The sequence below is a fragment of the Rhinoderma darwinii genome, assembly GCF_050947455.1.
Source record: "Rhinoderma darwinii isolate aRhiDar2 chromosome 1 unlocalized genomic scaffold, aRhiDar2.hap1 SUPER_1_unloc_5, whole genome shotgun sequence".
In the NCBI taxonomy this organism is placed as follows: Eukaryota; Metazoa; Chordata; class Amphibia; order Anura; family Rhinodermatidae; genus Rhinoderma; species Rhinoderma darwinii.
This window is the reverse complement of record NW_027461669.1, coordinates 378,141-396,637: the sequence shown is the minus strand read 5'-3', so window position 1 is coordinate 396,637 and position 18,497 is coordinate 378,141. Positions and strand designations below refer to the sequence as shown.

General features: G+C 41.2%; 25 pseudogenes; all 25 read right to left on the bottom strand.

The window, feature by feature from the left end:
• Positions 1-406: 406 nt before the first annotated feature.
• LOC142673977 (5S ribosomal RNA) lies at positions 407-525 on the bottom strand (annotated as a pseudogene).
• Positions 526-1,128: 603 nt separating this feature from the next.
• On the bottom strand, positions 1,129-1,247 carry LOC142674159 (5S ribosomal RNA; annotated as a pseudogene).
• A 255-nt stretch (positions 1,248-1,502) lies between these two features.
• Positions 1,503-1,621, bottom strand: LOC142673320 (5S ribosomal RNA; annotated as a pseudogene).
• A 252-nt stretch (positions 1,622-1,873) lies between these two features.
• LOC142673586 (5S ribosomal RNA) lies at positions 1,874-1,992 on the bottom strand (annotated as a pseudogene).
• A 1,344-nt stretch (positions 1,993-3,336) lies between these two features.
• LOC142674090 (5S ribosomal RNA) lies at positions 3,337-3,455 on the bottom strand (annotated as a pseudogene).
• Positions 3,456-3,522: 67 nt separating this feature from the next.
• On the bottom strand, positions 3,523-3,641 carry LOC142673371 (5S ribosomal RNA; annotated as a pseudogene).
• A 626-nt stretch (positions 3,642-4,267) lies between these two features.
• On the bottom strand, positions 4,268-4,386 carry LOC142673776 (5S ribosomal RNA; annotated as a pseudogene).
• Positions 4,387-5,172: 786 nt separating this feature from the next.
• On the bottom strand, positions 5,173-5,291 carry LOC142673462 (5S ribosomal RNA; annotated as a pseudogene).
• A 67-nt stretch (positions 5,292-5,358) lies between these two features.
• On the bottom strand, positions 5,359-5,477 carry LOC142674087 (5S ribosomal RNA; annotated as a pseudogene).
• Positions 5,478-5,544: 67 nt separating this feature from the next.
• On the bottom strand, positions 5,545-5,663 carry LOC142674174 (5S ribosomal RNA; annotated as a pseudogene).
• Positions 5,664-6,292: 629 nt separating this feature from the next.
• LOC142673879 (5S ribosomal RNA) lies at positions 6,293-6,411 on the bottom strand (annotated as a pseudogene).
• A 1,713-nt stretch (positions 6,412-8,124) lies between these two features.
• Positions 8,125-8,243, bottom strand: LOC142674191 (5S ribosomal RNA; annotated as a pseudogene).
• A 67-nt stretch (positions 8,244-8,310) lies between these two features.
• Positions 8,311-8,429, bottom strand: LOC142673323 (5S ribosomal RNA; annotated as a pseudogene).
• Positions 8,430-8,495: 66 nt separating this feature from the next.
• LOC142673873 (5S ribosomal RNA) lies at positions 8,496-8,614 on the bottom strand (annotated as a pseudogene).
• A 1,363-nt stretch (positions 8,615-9,977) lies between these two features.
• LOC142673436 (5S ribosomal RNA) lies at positions 9,978-10,096 on the bottom strand (annotated as a pseudogene).
• A 2,093-nt stretch (positions 10,097-12,189) lies between these two features.
• LOC142673552 (5S ribosomal RNA) lies at positions 12,190-12,308 on the bottom strand (annotated as a pseudogene).
• A 67-nt stretch (positions 12,309-12,375) lies between these two features.
• Positions 12,376-12,494, bottom strand: LOC142673932 (5S ribosomal RNA; annotated as a pseudogene).
• Positions 12,495-12,560: 66 nt separating this feature from the next.
• LOC142673271 (5S ribosomal RNA) lies at positions 12,561-12,679 on the bottom strand (annotated as a pseudogene).
• Positions 12,680-12,746: 67 nt separating this feature from the next.
• LOC142674203 (5S ribosomal RNA) lies at positions 12,747-12,865 on the bottom strand (annotated as a pseudogene).
• A 226-nt stretch (positions 12,866-13,091) lies between these two features.
• On the bottom strand, positions 13,092-13,210 carry LOC142673750 (5S ribosomal RNA; annotated as a pseudogene).
• Positions 13,211-14,012: 802 nt separating this feature from the next.
• Positions 14,013-14,131, bottom strand: LOC142673564 (5S ribosomal RNA; annotated as a pseudogene).
• An 802-nt stretch (positions 14,132-14,933) lies between these two features.
• Positions 14,934-15,052, bottom strand: LOC142673868 (5S ribosomal RNA; annotated as a pseudogene).
• Positions 15,053-15,124: 72 nt separating this feature from the next.
• Positions 15,125-15,243, bottom strand: LOC142673321 (5S ribosomal RNA; annotated as a pseudogene).
• A 412-nt stretch (positions 15,244-15,655) lies between these two features.
• On the bottom strand, positions 15,656-15,774 carry LOC142674025 (5S ribosomal RNA; annotated as a pseudogene).
• Positions 15,775-17,488: 1,714 nt separating this feature from the next.
• LOC142673749 (5S ribosomal RNA) lies at positions 17,489-17,607 on the bottom strand (annotated as a pseudogene).
• Between the last annotated feature and the right edge of the window lie 890 nt (positions 17,608-18,497).

The window sequence follows — 18,497 nt, the reverse complement described above, 5'->3', positions numbered from 1 at the left end:
TTAATCGATTTTGAAACAAAATCTAAACGACATAATAAAAAGTTAACAGAACCACGGATACCCAGACAGTCTCCCACACTGGCGAGGCCTTTAGCTGTGTAACTTCTGCAATGTATCGAGAGCAGGCACATTCAGCTTAGAATGGCCATTGACATTAAAAGCTTTAATCCATAGTCCTTTTTAATCGAATGTGAAACAAAATCTAAACGACATAATAAAAAGTCAACCTCACCACGGATTCCCAGACAGTCTCCCACACTGTTACTAGCGAGGCCTTAAGCTGTGTAAATTCTGCGATCTGACGAGAGCAGGCACATTCAGCTTAGAATGGCCATTAACATTAAATGCTTTAATCCATAGTCCATTTTAATCTATTGTGAAACATAATCTAAACGACATAATAAAAAGTAAACCGCACCACAGATTCCCAGACAGTCTCCCACACTGGAACTAGCGAGGCCTTAAGCTGTGTAACTTCTGCGATCTGACGAGAGCAGGCACATTCAGCTTAGAATGGCCATTGACAATAAATCCTTTAATCCATAGTCCTTTTTTAATCGATTGTGAAACAAAATCTAACCGACATAATAAAAAGTCTCCCACCCTGGTACTAGCGAGGCCTTAAGCTGAGTATCTTCTGCGATCTGACGAGAGCAGGCACATTCAGCTTAGAATGGCCATTGACATTAAATGCTTTAATCCATAGTTCTTTTTAATCGATTGCGAAACAAAATCTAAACGACATAATTAAAAGAAAACCGAACCACGGATTCCCAGACAGTCTCCCACACTAGTACTAGCGACGCCTTAAGCTGAGCAACTTCTGCGATACGACGAGAGCAGGCACATTCAGCTTAGAATGGCCATTGACATTAAATGCTTTAATCCATAGTCCTTTTTAATCGATTGTAAAACAACAAAATCTAAACGACATAATAAAAAAATCAACCTTACCACGTATTCCCAGACAGTCTCCCACACTGTTACTAGCGAGGCCTTAAGCTGTGTAACTTCTGCGATCTGACGAGAGCAGGCACATTCAGCTTAGAATGGCCATTGCCAATCAATGTTTTAATCCATAGTCCTTTTTAATCGATTGTAAAACATAATCTAAACGACATAATAAAAAGTCAACCGCACCACGGATTCCCAGACAGTCTCCCACACTTGTACTTGTGAGGCCTTAAGCTGTGTAACTTCTGCGATCTGACGATAGCAGGCACTTTCAGCTTAGAATGGCCATTGACATCAAATGCTTTAATCCATAGTCCTTTTTAATCGAATGTGAAACATAATCTAAACGACATAATGAAAGGACAACCGCACCACGCATTCCCAGACAGTCTCCCACACTGGTACTAGCGAGGTCTTAAGCTGTGTAACTTCTGCGACCTGACGAGAGCAGGCACATTCAGCTTGGAAAGGCCATTGACATTAAATGCTTTAATCCATAGTCCTTTTTAATCGATTGTGAAACAAAATCTAAACGACATAATAACAAACGTCAATCGCACCACGTATTCCCAGACAGTCTCCCACAGTGGTACTATCGAGGCCTTAAGCTGTGTAACTTCTGCGATCTGACGAGAGCAGGTACATTCAGCTTAGAATGGACATTGACAATAAATGCTTTAATCCATAGTCCTTTTTAATCGATTGTGAAACATAATCTAAACGACATAATAAAAGTAAACCGCACCACGGATTCCCAGACAGTCTCCCACACTGGTACTAGCGAGGCCTTAAGCTTCGTTACTTCTGCGATCTGACGAGAGCAGGAACATTCAGTTTAGAATGGCCATTGACTTGAAAAGTTTTAATCCATAGTCCTTTTTAATCGAATGTGAAACAAAATCTAAACGACATAATAATAAGTCAACCACACCACGGATTCCCAGAAAGTCTCCCACGCTAGTACTATCGAGGACTTAAGCTGTGTCACTTCTGCGATCTGACGAGAGCAGGCACATTCAGCTTAGAATGGCCATTGACAATAAATGCTTTAATCCATAGTCCTTTTTAATCGATTGTGAAACAAAATCTAACCGACATAATAAAGAGTCTCCCACGCTGGTACTAGCGAGGCCTTAAGCAGAGTAACTTCTGCGATACGACGAGAGCATGCACATCCAGCTTAGAATAGCCATTGACATTAAATGCTTTAATCCATAGTCCTTTTTAATCTATTGTGAAACATAATCTAAACGACATAATAAAAAGTCAACCCCACTACGGATTCCCAGACAGTCTTCCACACCGGTACTAACGAGGCCTTATGCTGTGTAACTTCTGCGAACTGACAAGGGCAGGCAAATTCAGCTTAGAATGGCCATTGACCGTAAATGCTTTAATCCATATTTCTTTTTAATCGATTGTGAAACAAAATCTAAACGACATAATAAAAAGTCAACCTAACCACGGATTCCCAGACAGTCTCCCACAATGGTACTAGCGAGGCCTTAAGCTGTGTAACTTCTGCGCTCTGACGAGAGCAGGAACATTCCGCTTGGAATGGCCATGGACAATAAATGCTTTAATCCATAGTCCTTTTTAATCGATTGTGAAACAAAATCGAAAAGACATAATAAAAAGGCAACCGCACCACGGATACCCAGACAGTCTCCCATACTGGTACTAACAAGGCCTTAAGCTGTGTAACTTCTGCTATCTGACGAGAGCAGGCACATTCAGCTTAGAATGGCCATTGACTTAAAATGCTTTAATCCATAGTCCTTTTTAATCGATTGTGAAACAAAATCGAAAAGACATAATAAAAAGTCAACCGCACCACGGATACCCAGACAGTCTCCCATACTGGTACTAACAAGGCCTTAAGCTGTGTAACTTCTGCTATCTGACGAGGGCAGGCACATTCAGCTTAGAATGGCCATTGACATTAAATGCTTTAATCCATAGTCCTTTTTAATCGAATGTGAAACAAAATCTAAACGACATAATAGAATGTCAACCGCACCACGGATTCACAGACAGTCTCCCACACTGTTACTAGCGAGGCCTTAAGCTGTGTAAATTCTGCGATCTGACGAGAGCAGGCACATTCAGCTTGGAATGGCCATTGACATTAAATGCTTTAATCCATAGTCCTTTTTAATCGATTGGGAAACAAAATCTAAACGACATAATAACAAAAGTCAATCGCACCACGTATTCCCAAACAGTTTTCCACACTGGTACTAGCGAGGACTTAAGCTGTGTAACTTCTGCGACCTGACGAGAGTAGGTACATTCAGCTCAGAATGGACATTGACCTTAAATGCTTTAATCCATAGTTCTTTTTAATCGATTGTGAAACAAAATCTAAACGACATAATACAAAGTCAACCGAACCACGGATTCCCAGACAGTCTCCCACACTGGTACTAGCGAGGCCTTTAGCTGTGTAACTTCTGCGATCTGTCGAGAGCAGGCACATTCAGCTTAGAATGGCCATTGACTTTAAATGCTTTAATCCATAGTCCTTTTTAATCGATTGTGAAACAAAATCGAAACGACATAATAAAAAGTCAACCGCACCACGGATACCCAGACAGTCTCCCATACTGGTACTAACGAGGCCTTAAGCTGTGTAACTACTGCGATCTGACGAGAGCAGGCACATTCAGCTTAGAATGGCCATTGACATTAAATGCTTTAATCCATAGTCCTTTTTAATCGAATGTGAAACAAAATCTAAACGACATACTAGAATGTCAACCGCACCACGGATTCCCAGACAGTCTCCCACACTGTTACTAGCGAGGCCTTAAGCTGTGTAAATTCTGCGATCTGACGAGAGCAGGTACATTCAGCTTACAATGGCCATTGACATTAAATCCTTTAATCCATAGTCCTTTTTAATCGATTGGGAAACAAAATCTAAACGACATAATAACAAAAGAGAACCGCACCACGTATTCCCAGACAGTCTCCCACACCAGTACTAGCAAGGCCTTAAGCTGTGTAACTTGTGCGATCTGATGAGAGCTGGCACATTCAGCTTAGAATGGCCATTAACATTAAATGGTTTAATCCATAGTCCGTTTTAATCTATTGTGAAACATAATCTAAACTACATAATAAAAAGTCAACCACACCACGGATTCCCAGACAGTCTCCCACACTGGTACTATCGAGGCCTTAAGCAGTGTAACTTCTGCGATCGGATGAGAGAAGGCACATTCAGCTTGGAATGTCCAGTGACAAAAAATGCTTTAATCCATAGTCCTTTTTAATCGATTGTGAAACAAAATCTAAACGACATAATAAAAGTCAACCGCACCACAGATTCCCAGACAGTCTCCCACACCAGTACTATCGAGGCCTTAAGCTGTGTAACTTCTGCGATCTGACGAGAGCAGACACCTTCAGCTTAGAATGGCCACTGACAATAAATGCTTTAATCCATAGTCCTTTTTTAATCGATTGTGAAACAAAATCTAACCGACATAATAAATAGTCTCCCACACTGGTACTAGCGAGGCCTTAAGCTGAGTAACTTCTGCGACCTGACGAGAGCAGGCACATTCAGCTTAGAATGGCCATTGACTTTAAATGTTTTAATCTATAGTCCTTTTTAATCGATTGTGAAACAAAATCGAAACTACATAATAAAAAGTAAACCACACCACGGATACCCAGACAGTCTCCCACACTGGTACTAGCGAGGCCTTAAGCTGTGTAACTTCTGCGATCTGACGAGAGAAGGCACATTCAGCTTAGAATGGCCATTGACATTAAATGATTTAATACATAGTCCTTTTTAATCGATTGGGAAACAAAATCTAAACGACATAATAAAAAAAGTCAACCGCACCACGTATTCTCAGACAGTCTCACACACCAGTACTAGCAAGGCCTTAAGCTGTGTAACTTGTGCGGTCTGACGAGAGCTGGCACATTCAGCTTAGAATGGCCATTGACAAAAAATGCTTTAATCCATAGTCCTTTTTAATCGATTGTGAAACATAATCTAAACGACATAATAAAAAGAAAACCACACCATGGATTCCCAGACAGTCTCCCACACTGGTACTAGCGAGGCCTTAAGCTGCGTTACTTCTGCGATCTGACGAGAGCAGGAACAGTCAGTTTAGAATGGCCATTGACTTTAAATGCTTTAATCCATAGTCCTTTTTAATCGATTGTGAAACAAAATCTATACGACATAATAAAAGTCAACCGCACCACGGATTCCCAGACAGTCTCCCACACTGGTACTAGCGAGGCCTTAAGCTGTGTAAATTCTGCGATCTGACGAGAGCAGGCACATTCAGCTTGGAATGGCCATTGACATTAAATGCTTTAATCCATAGTTCTTTTTAATCGATTGTGAAACAAAATCTAAACGACATAATAAGAAGTCAACCGAACCACGGATTCCCAGACAGTCTCCCACACTGGTACTAGCGAGGCCTTTAGCTGTGTAACTTCTGCGATCTGTCGAGAGCAGGCACATTCAGCTTAGAATGGCCATTGACTTTAAATGCTTTAATCCATAGTCCTTTTTAATCGATTGTGAAACAAAATCGAAACGACATAATAAAAAGGCAACCGCACCACGGATACCCAGACAGTCTGCCATACTGGTACTAACGAGGCCTTAAGCTGTGTAACTACTGCGATCTGACGAGAGCAGGCACATTCAGCTTAGAATGGCCATTGACATTAAATGCTTTAATCCATAGTCCTTTTTAATCGAATGTGAAACAAAATCTAAACGACATGCTAAAATGTCAACCGCACCACGGATGCCCAGACAGTCTCCCACACTGTTACTAGCGAGGCCTTAAGCTGTGTAAATTCTGCGATCTGACGAGAGCAGGTACATTCAGCTTACAATGGCCATTGACATTAAATCCTTTAATCCATAGTCCTTTTTAATCGATTGGGAAACAAAATCTAAACGACATAATAACAAAAGTGAACCGCACCACGTATTCCCAGACAGTCTCCCACACCAGTACTAGCAAGGCCTTAAGCTGTGTAACTTCTGCGATCTGACGAGAGAAGGCACATTCAGCTTAGAATGGCCATTGACATTAAATGATTTAATCCATAGTCCTTTTTAATCGATTGGGAAAGAAAATCTAAACGACATAATAAAAAAAGTCAACCGCACCCCGTATTCCCAGACAGTCTCCCACACCAGTACTAGCATGGCCTTAAGCTGTGTAACTTGTGCGGTCTGACGAGAGCTGGCACATTCAGCTTAGAATGGCCATTGACATGAAATGCTTTAATCCATAGTCCTTTTTAATAGATTGTGAAACAAAATCTAAACGACATGATAAAATGTCAACCGCACCACAGATTCCCAGACAGTCTCCCACACTGGTACTAGCGAGTCCTTAAGCTGTGTAACTTCTGCGATCTGACGAGAGCAGGCACATTCAGCTTAGAATGGCCATTGACATTAAATGCTTTAATCCATAGTCCTTTTTAATCGATTGTGAAACAAAATCTAAACAACATAATTAGAAGTCAACTGCACCACGGATTCCCAGACAGTCTCCCACATCGCTACTAGCGAGGCCTTAGGCTGTGTAACTTCTGCGATTTGACGAGAGCAGGAACATTCAGTTTAGAATGGCCATTGACTTTAAATGCCTTAATCCATAGTCCTTTTTAATCGATTGTGAAACAAAATCTAAACGACATAATAAAAGTATACCGCATTACGGATTCCCAGACAGTCTCCCACACTGGTGCTAGCAAGGCCTTAAGCTGAGTAACTTCTGCGACCTGTCGAGAGCAGGCACATTCAGCTTAGAATGGCCATTGACAATAAATGCTTTAATCCATAGTTTTTTTTAATCGATTGTGAAACAAAATCTAAACGACATAATAAAAAGTCTCCCACACTAGTACTAGCGAGGCCTTAAGCTGTGTAACTTCTGCAATCTGTCGAGAGCAGGCACATTCAGCTTAGAATGGCCATTGACTTTAAATGCTTTAATCCATAGTCCTTTTTAATCGATTGTGAAACAAAATCTAAACGACATAATAAAACGTCAGCCACACCACGGCTTCCAAGACAGTCTCCCACACTGGTACTATAGAGGCCTTAAGCTGTGTAACTTCTGTGAACTGACGAGAGCAGGCACATTCAGCTTAGAACGTCCATAGACATTAAATGCTTTAATCCACAGTCCTTTTTAATCGAATGTGAAACATAATCTAAACAACATAATAAAAAGTCAACCGCACCACGGATTCCCAGACAGTCTTCCACACTGGTACTAGCGAGGCCTTAAGCTGTGTAACTTCTGTGAGCTGACGAGAGCAAGCATATTCAACTTACAATGGCCATTGACATTAAATGCTTTAATCCATAGTTATTTTTAATCGATTGTGAAAAAAAAATCTTAACGACATAATAAAAAGTCGACCGCTCCACGGATTCTTAGACAGTCTACCACAGTGGTACTAGTGAGGGCTTAAGCTGTGTAACTTCTGCAATCTGACAAGAGCAGGCACATTCAGCTTAGAATGGCCATTGACATTAAATGCTTTAATCCATAGTCCTTTTTAATCGAATGTGAAACAAAATCTAAACGACATAATAAAAAGTCAACCATACCATGTATACCCAGACAGTCTCCCATACTGGTACTAGCGAGGCCTTAAGCTGTGTAGCTTCTGCGATCTGATGAGAGCAGGCACAATCAGCATAGAATGGCCATTGACAATAAATGCTTTAATCCATAGTCCTTTTTAATCGATTTTGAAACAAAATCTAAACTACATGATAAAATGTCAACCGCACCACGGATTCCCTGACAGTCTCCCACAATGGTACTAGCGAGGCCTTAAACTGTGAAACTTCTGTGAATTGACACGAGCAGGCACATTCAGCTTAGAATGGCCATTGACGTTAAATGCTTTAATGCTTTAATCCATAGTTCTTTTTAATTGATTGTGAAACAAAATCCAAACGACATAATAAAAAGTCAACCGCACTTCGGATTCCCAGACAGTCTTCCACACTGGTACTAGCGAGGTCTTAAGCTGTGTAACTTGACGAGAGCAGGCCCATTCAGCTTAAAATGGCCATTGACATTAAAAGTTTTAATCGATAGTCCTTTTTAATTGATTGTGAAACAAAATCCAAACGACATAATAAAAAGTCAACCGCACTTCGGATTCCCAGACAGTCTCCCACACTGGTACTAGTGAGGCCTTAAGCTGTGTAACTACTGCGATCTGACGATAGCAGGCACTTTCAGCTTAGAATGGCCGTTGACATCAAATGCTTTAATCCATAGTCCTTTTTAATCGATTGTGAAACATAAGCTAAACGACATAATAAAAAGTCAACCGCACCACGGATTCCCAGACAGTCTCCCACACTGGTACTAGCGAGGCCTTAAGCTGCATTACTTCTGCGATCTGACGAGAGCAGGCACATTCAGTTTAGAATGGCCATTGACTTTAAATGCTATAATCCATAGTCCTTTTTAATCGATTGTGAAACAAAACCTAAACGACATAATAAAAGTCAACTGCACCACCGATTCCCAGACAGTCTCCCACACTGGTACTAGTGAGGCCTTAAGCTGTGTAACTTCTGCGATCAGACGAGAGCAGGCACATTCAGTTTAGAATGGCCACTGACATTAAAAGCTTTAATCCATAGTCCTTTTTAATCGATTGTGAAACAAAATCGAAACGACATAATAAAAAGTCAACCACAGCACAAATACCCAGACAGTCTCCCACACTGGTACTAGCGAGGCCTTAAGCTGTGTAACTTCTGCAATCTGACGAGAGCAGGCACATTCAGTTTAGAATGGCCATTGACATTAAAAGCTTTAATCCATAGTCCTTTTTAATCGATTGTGAAACAAAATCTAAACGACATAATAACAAAAGACAACCGCACCACGTATTCCCAGACAGTCTCCCACACCAGTACTAGAGAGGCCTTAGGCTGTGTAACCTCTGCGATCTGACGAGAGCAGGCACATTCACCTTTTAATGGCCATTGACATTAAATGCTTTAATCCATAGTCCGTTTTAATCTATTGTGAAACATAATCTAAACGACATAATAAAAAGTCAACCACACCACAGATTCCCAGACAGTCTCCCACACTGGTACTATCGAGGCCTTAAGCTGTGTAACTTCTGTTATCTGACGAGAGCAGGCACATTCACCTTAGAATGGCCATTGACAATAAATGCTTTAATCCATAGTCCTTTTTAATCGAATGTGAAACAAAATCTAAACGACATAATAAAAAGTCAGCCGCACCACGGATTCCCAGACAGTCTCCCACACTGGTACTATCGAGGCCTTAAGCTGTGTAACTTCTGTTATCTGACGAGAGCAGGCACATTCACCTTAGAATGGCCATTGACAATAAATGCTTTAATCCATAGTCCTTTTTAATCGAATGTGAAACAAAATCTAAACGACATAATAAAAAGGCAGCCGCACCACGGATTCCCAGACAGTCTCCCACACTGGTACTAGCGAGGCCTTAAGCTGTGTAACTTCTGCGATGTGACGAGAGCAGGCACATTCAGCTTAGAATGGCCATTGCCATTCAATGCTTTAATCCATAGTCCTTTTTAATCGATTGTGAAACAAAATCTAAACGACATAATAGAAACGCAACCGCACCACCGATTCCCAGACAGTCTCCCACACTGGTACTAGCGAGGCCTTAAACTGTGCAACTTGACGAGAGCAGGCACATTCAGCTTAGAATGGCCATTGACATTAAATGCTTTAATCCATAGTCCTTTTTAATTGATTGTGAAACAAAATCAAAAACGACATATTAAAAAGTCAACCACACCACGGATTCCCAGACAGTCTCCCACACTGGTGCTAGCGAGGCCTTAAGCTGCGTAAGTTCTGCGTTCTGACGATAGCAGGGACATTCAGCTTAGAATGGCCATTGACATTAAATGCTTTAATCCATAGTCCTTTTTAATCTATTGTGAAATATAATCTAAACAACATAATAAAAAGTCAACCACACCACGGATTCCCAGACAGTCTTCCACACTGGTACTAGCGAGGCCTTAAGCTGTGTAACTTCTGCGATCTGACGAGAGCAGGCACATTCAGCTTAGAATGGCCATTGACATTAAATGCTTTAATCCATAGTCCTTTTTAATCGATTGTGAAACAAAATCGAAACGACATAATAAAAAGTCAACATACCACTGATTCCCAGACAGTCTCCCACACTGGTACTAGCGAGCCCTTAACCTGAGTAACTTCTGCGATACGACGAGAGCAGGCACATTCAGCTTAGAATCTCCATTGACAATAAATGCTTTAATCCATAGTCCTTTTTAATCGAATGTGAAACAAAATCTAAACGACATAATAAAAAGTTAACCGCACCAAGGATTCCCAGACAGTCTCCCACACTGGTACTAGCGAGGCCTTAAGCTTTGTAACTTCTGCGATCTCACGAGGGCAGGCACATTCAGCTTAGAATGGCCATTGCCATTCAATGCTTTAATCCATAGTCCTTTTTAATCGATTGTGAAACAAAATCTAAACGACATAATAGAAATGCAACCGCACCACCGATTCCCAGACAGTCTCCCACACCGGTACTAGCGAGGCCTTAAACTGTGCAACTTGACGAGAGCAGGCACATTCAGCTTAGAATGGCCATTGCCATTAAATGCTTTAATCCATAGTCCTTTTTAATCGATTGTGAAACAAAATCGAAACGACATAATAAAAAGTCAACCATACCACTGATTCCCAGACATTCTCCCACACTGGTACTAGCGAGCCCTTAACCTGAGTAACTTCTGCGATACGACGAGAGCAGGCACATTCAGCTTAGAATCTCCATTGACAATAAATGCTTTAATCCACAGTCCTTTTTAATCGAATGTGAAACAAAATGTAAACGACATAATAAAAAGGCAACCGCACCAAGGATTCCCAGACAGTCTACCACACTGGTACTAGCGAGGCCTTAAACTGTGTAACTTCTGCGATCTGCCGAGAGCAGGGACATTCAGCTTAGAATGGCAATTGACATTCAATGCTTTAATCCATAGTCCTTTTTAATCGATTGTGAAACAAAATCTAAACGACATAATAAAAAGGCAACCGCACCAAGGATTCCCAGACAGTCTTCCACACTGGTACTAGCGATGCCTTAAGCTGTGTAACTTGACGAGAGCAGGCACATTCAGCTTAGAATGGCCATTGACATTAAATGCTTTAATCCATAGTCCTTTTTAATCTATTGTGAAATATAATCTAAACGACATAATAAAAAGTCAACCACACCACGGATTCCCAGACAGTCTCCCACACTTGTCTAGAGAGGCATTAAGCTGCGTTACTTCTGCGATCTGACGAAAGCAGGAACATTCAATTTAGAAAGGCCATTGACATTAAATGCTTTAATCCATAGTCCTTTTTAATCGATTGTGAAACAAAATCTAAACGACATAATAAAAGTCAACCGCACCACGGATTCCCAGACAGTCTCGCACACTAGTACTAGCGAGGCCTTAAGCTGTGTAATTTCTGCGATCTGACTAGTGCAGGCACATTCAGCTTAGAATGGCCATTGACATTAAATGCTTTAATCCATAGTCCTTTTAAATCGAATGTGAAACAAAATCTAAACGACATAATAAAAAGTAAAACTGCACCAAGGATTCCCAGACAGTCTCCCACACTGGTACTAGCGAGGCCTTAAGCTGTGTAACTTCTGCGATCTGACGAGAGCAAGCACATTCAGCTTAGAATGGCCATTGCCATTCAATGCTTTAATCCATAGTCCTTTTTAATCGATTGTGAAACAAAATCGAAACGACATAATAAAAAGTCAACCATACCACTGATTCCCAGACAGTCTCCCACACTGGTACTAGCGAGCCCTTAACCTGAGTAACTTCTGCGATACGACGAGAGCAGGCACATTCAGCTTAGAATCTCCATTGACAATAAATGCTTTAATCCACATTCCTTTTTAATCGAATGTGAAACATAATGTAAACGACATAATAAAAAGGCAACCGCACCAAGGATTCCCAGACAGTCTACCACACTGGTACTAGCGAGGCCTTAAACTGTGTAACTTCTGCGATCTGCCGAGAGCAGGGACATTCAGCTTAGAATGGCAATTGACATTCAATGCTTTAATCCATAGTCCTTTTTAATCGATTGTGAAACAAAATCTAAACGACATAATAAAAAGTCAACTGCACCACTGATTCCCAGACAGTCTCCCACACTGGTACTAGCGAGGCCTTAAGCTGTGTAACTTCTGCGATCTGACGAGAGCAGGCACATTCAGCTTAGAATGGCCATTGCCAATAAATGCTTTAATCCATAGTCCTTTTTAATCGATTGTGAAACAAAATCGAAACGACATAATAAAAAGGCAACCGCACCACGTATTCCCAGACAGTCTCCCACACTGGTACTAGCGAGGCCTTAAGCTGCGTTACTTCTGCGATCTGACGAGAGCAGGAACATTCAGTTTAGAAAGGCCATTGACTTTAAATGCTTTAATCCATAGTCCTTTTTAATCGATTGTGAAACAAAATCTAAACGACATAATAAAAGTCAACCGCACCACGGATTCCCAGACAGTCTCCCACACTAGTACTAGCGAGGCCTTAAGCTGTGTAATTTCTGCGATCTGACTAGAGCAGGCACATTCAGCTTAGAATGGCCATTGACGATAAATGTTTTAATCCATAGTCCATTTTAATCTATTGTGAAACATAATCTAAACGACATAATAAAAAGTCAACCACACCACGGATTCCCAGACAGTCTCCCACACTGGTACTATCGAGGCCTTAAGCTGTGTCACTTCTGCGATCTGACGAGAGCAGGCACATTCAGGTTAGAATGGCCATTGCCAATAAATGCTTTAATCCATAGTCCTTTTTAATCGATTGTGAAACAAAATCTAACCGACATAATAAGAAGTCTCCCACGCTGGTACTAGCGAGGCCTTAAGCTGAGTAACTTCTGCGATACGACGAGAGCATGCACATTCAGCTTAGAATAGCCATTGACATTAAATGCTTTAATCCATAGTCCTTTTTAATCTATTGTGAAACATAATCTAAACGACATAATAAAAAGTCAACCCCACCACGGATTCCCAGACAGTCTCCCACACTGGTACTAGCGAGGCCTTAAGCTGCGTTACTTCTGCGATCTGACGAGAGCAGGTACATTCAGTTTAGAATGGCCATTGACTTTAAATGCTTTAATCCATATTCCTTTTTAATCGATTGTGAAACAAAATCGAAACGACATAATAAAAAGTCAACCACACCACAAATACCCAGACAGTCTCCCACACTGGTACTAGCGAGGCCTTAAGCTGTGTAATTTCTGCAATCTGACGAGAGAAGGCACATTCAGTTTAGAATGGCCATTGACATTAAAAGCTTTAATCCATAGTCGTTTTTAATCGATTGTGAAACAAAATCTAAACGACATAATAGAAATGCAACCGCACCAAGGATTCCCAGACAGTCTACCACACTGGTACTAGCGAGGCCTTAAGCTGTGTAACTTCTGCGATCTGACAAGAGCAGGCACATTCAGCTTAGAATAGCCATTGCCATTCAATGCTTTAATCCATAGTCCTTTTTAATCGATTGTGAAACAAAATCTAAACGACATAATAGAAACACAACCGCACCACCGATTCCCAGACAGTCTCCCACACTGGTACTAGCGAGGCCTTAAACTGTGCAACTTGACGAGAGCAGGCACATTCAGCTTAGAATGGCCATTGACATTAAATGCTTTAATCCATAGAACTTTTTAATCGATTGTGAAACAAAATCCAAACGACATATTAAAAAGTCAACCACACCACAGATTCCCAGACAGTCTCCCACACTCGTGCTAGCGAGGCCTTAAGCTGTGTAAGTTCTGCGTTCTGACGATAGCAGGGACATTCAGCTTAGAATGGCCATTGACATTAAATGCTTTAATCCATAGTCCTTTTTAATCTATTGTGAAATATAATCTAAACAACATAATAAAAAGTCAACCACACCACGGATTCCCAGACAGTCTTCCACACTGGTACTAGCGAGGCCTTAAGCTGTGTAACTTCTGCGATCTAACGAGAGCAGGCACATTCAGCTTAGAATGGCCATTGACAAGAAACGCTTTAATCCATAGTCCTTTTTAATCGATTGTGAAACAAAATCGAAACGACATAATAAAAAGTTAACCATACCACTGATTCCCAGACAGTCTCCCACACTGGTACTAGCGAGCCCTTAACCTGAGTAACTTCTGCGATACGACGAGAGTAGGCACATACAGCTTAGAATCTCCATTGACGACAAATGCTTTAATCCATAGTCCTTTTTAATCGAATGTGAAACAAAATCTAAACGACCTAATAAAAAGTTAACTGCACCAAGGATTCCCAGACAGTCTCCCACACTGGTACTAGCGAGGTCTTAAGCTGTGTAACTTCTGCGATCTGACGAGAGCAGGCACATTCAGCTTAGAATGGCCATTGCCATTGAATGCTTTAATCCATAGTCCTTTTTAATCGATTGTGAAACAAAATCTAAACGACATAATAGAAATGCAACCGCACCACCGATTCCCAGACAGTCTCCCACACTGGTACTAGCGAGGCCTTAAACTGTGCAACTTGACGAGAGCAGGCACATTCAGCTTAGAATGGCCATTGACATTAAATGCTTTAATCCATAGTCCTTTTTAATTGATTGTGAAACAAAATCCAAACGACATAATAAAAAGGCAACCGCACCAAGAATTCCCAGACAGTCTACCACACTGGTGCTAGCGAGGCCTTAAGCTGTGTAAGTTCTGCGTTCTGACGATAGCAGGCACATTCAGCTTAGAATGGCCATTGACATTAAATGCTTTAATCCATAGTCCTTTTTAATCTATTGTGAAATATAATCTAAACGACATAATAAAAAGTCAACCACACCACGGATTCCCAGACAGTCTTCCACACTGGTACTAGCGAGGCCTTAAGCTGTGTAACTTCTGCGATCTGACGAGAGCAGGCACATCCAGCTTAGAATGGCCATTGCCAATGCCAATAAATGCTTTAATCCATAGTCCTTTTTAATCGATTGTGAAACAAAATCTAAACGACATAATAAAAGTCAACCGCACCACGGATTCCCAGACAGTCTCCCACACTAGTACTAGCGAGGCCTTAAGCTGTGTAACTTCTGCGATCTGACTAGAGCAGGCACATTCAGCTTAGAATGGCCATTGACGATAAATGCTTTAATCCATAGTCCATTTTAATCTATTGTGAAACATAATCTAAACGACATAATAAAAAGTCAACCACACCACGGATTCTCAGACAGTCTCCCACGCTGGTACTACCGAGGCCTTAAGCTGTGTCACTTCTGCGATCTGACGAGAAATGGCACATTCAGCTTAGAATGGCTATTGACAATAAATGCTTTAATCCATAGTCCTTTTTAATCGATTGTGAAACAAAATCTAACCGACATAATAAAGAGTCTCCCACGCTGGTACTAGCGATGCCTTAAGCTGAGTAACTTCTGCGATACGACGAGAGCATGCGCATTCAGCTTAGAATAGCCATTGACATCAAATGCTTTAATCCATAGTCCTTTTTAATCTATTGTGAAACATAATCTAAACGACATAATAAAAAGTCAACCACACCACGGATTCCCAGCCAGTCTCCCACACCGGTACTAGCGAGGCGTTAAGCTGTTTAACTTCTGCGATCTAACGAGAGCAGGCACATTCAGCTTAGAATAGCCATTAACATTAAATGCTTTAATCCATAGTCCTTTTTAATCGATTGTGAAACAAAATCTAAACGACATAATAAAAAGGCAACCGCACCACGGATTCCCAGACATTCTCCCACACTGGTACTAGCGAGGCCTTAAGCTGTGTAACTTCTGCGATCTGACGAGAGCAGGAACATTCAGCTTAGAATGGCCATTGACGTTAAATGCTTTAAGCCATAGTCCTATTTAATCTATTGTGAAACAAAATCTAAACGACATAATAAAAAGTCAAACTGCACCAAGGATTCCCAGACAGTCTCCCACACTGGTACTAGCGAGGCCTTAAGCTGTGTAACTTCTGCGATCTGACGAGAGCAAGCACATTCAGCTTAGAATGGCCATTGCCGTTCAATGCTTTAATCCATAGTCCTTTTTAATCGATTGTGAAACAAAATCGAAACGACATAATAAAAAGTCAACCATACCACTGATTCCCAGACAGTCTCCCACACTGGTACTAGCGAGCCCTTAACCTGAGTAACTTCTGCGATACGACGAGAGCAGGCACATTCAGCTTAGAATCTCCATTGACAATAAATGCTTTAATCCACATTCCTTTTTAATCGAATGTGAAACATAATGTAAACGACATAATAAAAAGGCAACCGCACCAAGGATTCCCAGACAGTCTACCACACTGGTACTAGCGAGGCCTTAAACTGTGTAACTTCTGCGATCTGCCGAGAGCAGGGACATTCAGCTTAGAATGGCAATTGACATTCAATGCTTTAATCCATAGTCCTTTTTAATCGATTGTGAAACAAAATCTAAACGACATAATAAAAAGTCAACTGCACCACTGATTCCCAGACAGTCTCCCACACTGGTACTAGCGAGGCCTTAAGCTGTGTAACTTCTGCGATCTGACGAGAGCAGGCACATTCAGCTTAGAATGGCCATTGCCAATAAATGCTTTAATCCATAGTCCTTTTTAATCGATTGTGAAACAAAATCGAAACGACATAATAAAAAGGCAACCGCACCACGTATTCCCAGACAGTCTCCCACACTGGTACTAGCGAGGCCTTAAGCTGCGTTACTTCTGCGATCTGACGAGAGCAGGAACATTCAGTTTAGAAAGGCCATTGACTTTAAATGCTTTAATCCATAGTCCTTTTTAATCGATTGTGAAACAAAATCTAAACGACATAATAAAAGTCAACCGCACCACGGATTCCCAGACAGTCTCCCACACTAGTACTAGCGAGGCCTTAAGCTGTGTAATTTCTGCGATCTGACTAGAGCAGGCACATTCAGCTTAGAATGGCCATTGACGATAAATGTTTTAATCCATAGTCCATTTTAATCTATTGTGAAACATAATCTAAACGACATAATAAAAAGTCAACCACACCACGGATTCCCAGACAGTCTCCCACACTGGTACTATCGAGGCCTTAAGCTGTGTCACTTCTGCGATCTGACGAGAGCAGGCACATTCAGGTTAGAATGGCCATTGCCAATAAATGCTTTAATCCATAGTCCTTTTTAATCGATTGTGAAACAAAATCTAACCGACATAATAAGAAGTCTCCCACGCTGGTACTAGCGAGGCCTTAAGCTGAGTAACTTCTGCGATACGACGAGAGCATGCACATTCAGCTTAGAATAGCCATTGACATTAAATGCTTTAATCCATAGTCCTTTTTAATCTATTGTGAAACATAATCTAAACGACATAATAAAAAGTCAACCCCACCACGGATTCCCAGACAGTCTCCCACACTGGTACTAGCGAGGCCTTAAGCTGCGTTACTTCTGCGATCTGACGAGAGCAGGTACATTCAGTTTAGAATGGCCATTGACTTTAAATGCTTTAATCCATATTCCTTTTTAATCGATTGTGAAACAAAATCGAAACGACATAATAAAAAGTCAACCACACCACAAATACCCAGACAGTCTCCCACACTGGTACTAGCGAGGCCTTAAGCTGTGTAATTTCTGCAATCTGACGAGAGAAGGCACATTCAGTTTAGAATGGCCATTGACATTAAAAGCTTTAATCCATAGTCGTTTTTAATCGATTGTGAAACAAAATCTAAACGACATAATAGAAATGCAACCGCACCAAGGATTCCCAGACAGTCTACCACACTGGTACTAGCGAGGCCTTAAGCTGTGTAACTTCTGCGATCTGACAAGAGCAGGCACATTCAGCTTAGAATAGCCATTGCCATTCAATGCTTTAATCCATAGTCCTTTTTAATCGATTGTGAAACAAAATCTAAACGACATAATAGAAACACAACCGCACCACCGATTCCCAGACAGTCTCCCACACTGGTACTAGCGAGGCCTTAAACTGTGCAACTTGACGAGAGCAGGCACATTCAGCTTAGAATGGCCATTGACATTAAATGCTTTAATCCATAGAACTTTTTAATCGATTGTGAAACAAAATCCAAACGACATATTAAAAAGTCAACCACACCACAGATTCCCAGACAGTCTCCCACACTCGTGCTAGCGAGGCCTTAAGCTGTGTAAGTTCTGCGTTCTGACGATAGCAGGGACATTCAGCTTAGAATGGCCATTGACATTAAATGCTTTAATCCATAGTCCTTTTTAATCTATTGTGAAATATAATCTAAACAACATAATAAAAAGTCAACCACACCACGGATTCCCAGACAGTCTTCCACACTGGTACTAGCGAGGCCTTAAGCTGTGTAACTTCTGCGATCTAACGAGAG